This window comes from Heterocephalus glaber, unplaced genomic scaffold (genome assembly GCF_053883595.1).
Source record: "Heterocephalus glaber isolate CG9 unplaced genomic scaffold, H.glaber_assembly_v1.0 deba00001729, whole genome shotgun sequence".
NCBI lineage: Eukaryota > Metazoa > Chordata > Mammalia > Rodentia > Bathyergidae > Heterocephalus > Heterocephalus glaber.
In genome coordinates this window covers 3,377,935-3,383,656 of record NW_028258440.1, presented here as the reverse complement: position 1 = coordinate 3,383,656, position 5,722 = coordinate 3,377,935, and the positions used below count along the sequence as shown (strand labels likewise).

Genomic DNA, 5,722 nt, shown 5'->3' with positions numbered 1-5,722 from the left:
CAGGTATCCTCAGGGCTTCTTAAAATGTGCAGGAGGGGGGGTTCCATTTCTCTAGGTTGTCTCTTTGGAGGAAAAAAAACTAAGGCTGAGGGACATAAAACCTGCTCATTTGTAGACTTCAGAGCATATCTGTGGTAATTTGAGTCATTCTGTGACCTCTGTGACTCAGGTGGAGATGCTAGCACCAGGCCACAAGCAGATCCGAAGGAAATGGGGTCAGATGAAATGCTGCCCTCAGCCCTAGAAGTTAAAGGAGAAACTTCCAGCTAGGCTCTCTATTGGCATCTTGTGGCCATCACTGTGCATGACACCCAACCCCACCGGAGAGGTAGAGCAACTCAGTTTTAGGGTGGGCCAGGAAAGAACCTTTCTCCAGGTGAGAAAGGAAGCTTTGGGAGGAGTGGAGGACAGAATTTGCTAGTAAAGGATAGGCTCCTGCTTTGGTCCTGCTGCAGGACTTGGTATGCACATTGACCCACAGGCAGGGTTGTCAGCAGTTGGTGTCAGTCAGCTTTCCATATGATGGCAGAAATACCGAGTGGGATAAAGAGGGAGAGGACTCTCACAAGCCCCTTCAAGGACAAGCACCCAAGACTGACAGGGGCCAGGCCCTGCCTTTCCAGGTTTCCACCTTTAATACAGGAGCCTTCAGGGGTCAGTGCAAGTCCAAACGGTAGCAAGGTCTCTTTTCTGTTTGTAAGACCCCTCTGGGAGTCAGAGCTGAGCTAAGAAAGTGACTTACTGCAGGAAATTTCTGTCATCCCAGAACTCAAAGCACAGGATCAAGAAAGCCCCTGTCACATTTCTCCAATGACAATGCTAAGCCTTTGGGCTGTAAGGGAAGAAATGAGCTGCCGTATCACACCCATGTGAAACCAAGAGAAGACTCCAATCTAAAAAATGATAAGATTAAGACAATATTTGATCCTAGTCATGAAATAGAAGACATCTGCATAGGGATGTTTTACCTTCACCCTGGAATGTTAGATTTATCCCACCTGTTCATATACTTTAAAATAAATAAGGGTGAGAAACTACATTTTAGGCACCCATTCATCAGCCATAAAAGGGAATGAAGAAGCCAGGAGAGGTGGCACACACCTGTAATCCCAGCACTCAGGAGGCCAAGACAGAAGGATCATCATGAGTTTGAGGCCAGCCTGGACTACATATTGAGACTCTATCTCAAAAAAAAAAACAATGAAGAAAACTATTGATATGTGCTATTATATAGACAAACCTTGAAAATGTCTTCTTAAGTGAAAGAACTCAGACTCAAAAGCCCACGTGTATGACTCCATTCACATGAAATATTCAGAAGAGGTAACTCCCTAGAGGCAAAAAGCAGATTAACAACCACTAGTTGTTTGTCAGGGATGGGGGGGGGGGTGACTGTTTAAGGGGTATGAGCTTTCTTTGTGGAATGATAAAAGCTTCTGGAATCAGATAGTAGTGATTGCTGCAAAACTTTTTGAATATACTAAAAACCACTAAGTTATGCAGACTAAGAGGCTGAATTCCATGAAATGTGAAATACATCTCAATTTTACTACAATGTAAGGAAAACATGTAGGAAAGCTGGAGGAAGGAAATTCTGAACCAAGATGAGTTCCGTGCAGAATGCCACATGGCCCATCAGCTTTGAGGTCCCTTGGGGCCAATGAGCAGTCATCATCAAGCAGCATTGTGTACTTTAGTAGCCACAGGGTCTCCTAGGGAATGCTTGCCTAGAGTCCCCAGGGCAGTATTTTCTGCATGGTCCCTGAGCCTGTGCTCCCAGGGTCAAATATTTATGACGGGAAAGTTTTCTATCTATGAGTACAGGGATGGAATTCTTTCTGTCATGTGTTCTAAGATTCTGAAAATATAATGTAAGTTGGCAGAGGAAGAGGCTTCCAGGCCACCGTAGCATTGCTCCCAGCGCAGAGGAGGTGAGCTGCGCAGGTGCCAGGAGCACGCCTCCACCCTGTCAAAATGAAAAGACACATAGACAAGCCTCAAAACCAGACTTCCAGATCACCTACAGCAACCCCAAAGAGAAACAACATAGAACACTCATACTCAACCACCCGGACTCCCTGAACTGGCAACAAAAGACGATCTAGGGAAAAATAAAACCGGAGATAATTCCTCAGATGAAAGCAGAGATTGTGCCCATAGTGCGAGACATAATTAATAAATCTAGAGAGGACACAGATTAAATAATAGGGGAACTGAGGAACATGATGGAATCACAACTTAGGAAACAAACAGAATCCATAAAAAAGATGCAAACAGATTCCCAGGAGATTAAAAATTCCATTGAAAGTCTGTGCAGCAGAATGAACCAATGTGAGGACAGAATTTCAGATATAGAAGATAAGATTGCAATTAGTGGCCAGGAAAAGCAAATTTGCTTTAAAATTGTAAGAGACCATGAGAAATCAAACCAGTACCTGGTAGATGATTCAAAGAAGAACAGCATAAGACTGATCAGAGTCAATGAAGAAAAAGGAGAAAGTGCAGACGACATAAAAAAAAAAAAAAAAAAACGGTTCACAGAAGTGATGGCAGAAAACTTCCCAAGGAGGGGGAAAGAACTTGACATACAGATAAGGGAGGCATATAGGACTCCAACTAGACTTGATCAAAAAAAATCTACACATAGACATATAATTCTTAAGATTCCAAAAATCCAACAGAAGAACAAAGTTCTACAAGCAGTTAGAGAAAAGAAACAAATCACATACAAAGGAAAGCCCATCAGAATCACAGTGGAAGGGAGGGCAAGGGAAGGGGGAAAAACTAAGAACCAAGAGAGTATATAAAGGTGCATATCTCCAATAATGAATGTCAGTATATTGTACACCTAAAATGTACGAATGAAAGGATATACAAAACAAAACAAAAAAAAAAAAGAATCACAGTGGACTTCTCAACACAAACCCTCGAGGCAAGAAGAGCTTGGAGTGACATATTCCAAGCTCTAAGAGAAAACAGCCTCCAACCCAGATTGATGTACCCTGAAAAACTATCTTTCAAAATGGATGGAGAGGGGCTGCCGCCGCTGGTGGGCCACAGATGAAGAGGAGGCGGTGGCAGTGGTAGAAGAAGAGGCGGTGGCAGCTAGGCTAGGGAGCCTGGAAACACGAGTAGGGATGGTTGGCTGGCTCCTCTGGCTGAAGGCCTGTTGAGGTACATGGGCCAGTGGCAGCGAGGGCTTCTGACCCAGAGGGGGCCACTCTAGAAGCCAGGCCACCACCACCATGGGCCAGTGCGTCACTAAGTACAAGAATCCCTCATCAACCCTGGGCAGCAAAAATGGAGACAGGGACCCTAGCAGCAAGTCACACAGTAGGCAAGGGGCAGGCCTCGGTGAGGAACAGGTGCCACCCTGTGCCAAGCCAGGTGGAGATATTCTTGTCAATGGGACCAAGAAAGCAGAGGCTGCCACTGAGGCCTGCCAGTGGCTGACATCCTCGGGAGACGCTGGGAGGGAGGCCAAGTCCAACGCTGAGGAGTCCTCCTTACCGAGGCTGGAGGACCTGTTCAGGCGCTATAAGGACGAGCGGGAGGATGCAATTTTGGAGGAAGGCATGGAGCGCTTTTGCAATGACCTATTTGTCAATCCCAGGGAATTTTAAGTGCTGCTCTTGGCTTGGAAGTTCCAGGCTGCTACCATGTGCAAATTCACCAGGAAGGAATATTTCGATGGCTGCAAAGCAATAAGTGCAGACAGCATTGACGGGATCTGTGCACGGTTCCCTAGCCGCTTGACTGAAGCCAAACAAGAGGATAAACTCAAGGATCTCTATCAGTTTACATTTCAGTTTGGCCTGGACTCTGAAGGAGTGCAGCGGTCACTACATCAAGAAATAGCCATTGCCCTGTGGAAACTAGTCTTCACCCAGAACGATCCTCCCGTGTTGGACCAGTGGCTAAATTTCCATTTTTTTTTTTTACTTAAATTCTTTTATTGGTACACTGTAGGTATACAACACATATACATTTCTCATTGGGAACTTGTACTTTTACATAATGCATCTTGGTTCTTATTTTTTCCCCATTCCTAGACCTCCCTTCAGCCCCTCCACCATTCCCTATTTACAAAGACTTTATTTCCATTTTTTCCATTTCTCATCATTTTTCCTTTCCCTTCTTTCCTTTCCCCTGCCCTTCCCACTAGCCCTACCCCTTTGGACCTTTTCTTCCTATTTTACATTATCAATTATTCATTCTAATCATTGGTACATTTTAGGTATACAATATAATGACATTCATCATTGGAAATTTGCACCTTTACATAATCTCTCTTGGTTCTTATTTTTTCACCCTTGCCCTGCCCTCCCTTCAACCCCTCCATCCCTCCCTACTTACAAAGACTTTGTTTCCATTTTTTCATTTTCTCATATTAATTCCATTTCCTTCTTTCCTTTCTCCTACCCCTCCCACTACTGGATAAAGAAAATGTGGGGCTTTTATAAAATGGAGTACTACTCAGCCATGAAAAATGAGAAATTAGAGACATTTGTAGCTAAATGGATGCACATGGAGGTGATACTCTTAAGTGAAATAAATAGGACACACATGTGTAAATACTGAAGAGTTTCTCTGGTGTGAAAAACTAAAAGTGTAAATAAGGACTAAAAGGTATAATAGATAATGTGAAATACTGGCTAAATTTCTTAACAGAGAACCCCTCAGGGATCAAGGGCATCTCCTGGGACACTTGGAACACGTTCCTTAGCTTCACTCAGGTGATTGGCCCTGACCTCAGCAACTACAGTGAAGATGAGGCCTGGCTAAGTCTCTTTGATACCTTTGTGGAGTGGGAAATGGAATGAAGGAAAAGAGAAGGGGAAGGGAGAGGTGCACTCAGCTCAGGGCCAGAGGGCTTGTGTCCCGAGGAGCAAACTTAGTGGCTCTGTCCCAGGAGAAAGCAAGTATCTGCCCACTGCCCTGCAGCCAAGCAAGGAGTTGAACCTTTGTGGACATTAATGGAGATCCAAATATTTTCTACTTCACACCTTTCTCTGCCTTGTATCTGAAAGGGCTCTAAAATGCTGTATCATGTTTTAGGCACTTTCTTCATTTTTTGGTTATTTTGGTTATTTCTTTAGGGGGGTATCCCTCAAAATATTGGAACCTGGCTACCTGTTGTGCTTTTTTTTTTTAAGCCTTCAGCTAGAATAAGCCTACCATTTCTTGCACAAAATTAGATTTTTTTGGTTTGGTTTTGTTTTTGTTTTTGGTGGGGGAGGATGTAGAGCCGGGTGGAGAGAACAGAACGATTAGGTTGACTTAACATTACAAAATGATACAGTGCCAGATCACAGTTTCGCATATTGTTTTTTAGGGCAGGTCTGTACTGTGTGTAGTGCTGTTTACATGGTTTAATTTAGGTTGTAATAATTATTTTTAAAGATTTACACGGATTTGAGTAGCAGTGTTAACTGTTAACCACATTGCATTAATTCCCAGACGATCTGGAGCTCTTGGAGAGCCAAGGCCAGTCAAGAGCATTTATGGTCTGGTGACAACCCCCTTTTAAGCTAATTTATCCAAAACCCTTATTTCCCTCACTTCTTGCTCATTCCTTCTTTGACCTATTGCATTTCATGTTTAGTTTATCCATCAACATACTGCACCTGTCAGTCAAGTGAGCAATTTTATTTTTTTAGAACACATTGTACTGAGAACTACTTAAGCATTGAATGCAGGGAAAGGAGTGCTACCTCAGCTT

The 5,722-nt window shown here is 43.6% G+C and overlaps 1 pseudogene; it reads left to right on the top strand.

Moving 5' to 3' along the window:
• The first annotated feature begins 3,245 nt into the window (after positions 1 to 3,245).
• Positions 3,246 to 4,898, top strand: LOC101707528 (DCN1-like protein 3; annotated as a pseudogene).
• Positions 4,899 to 5,722: the final 824 nt, after the last annotated feature.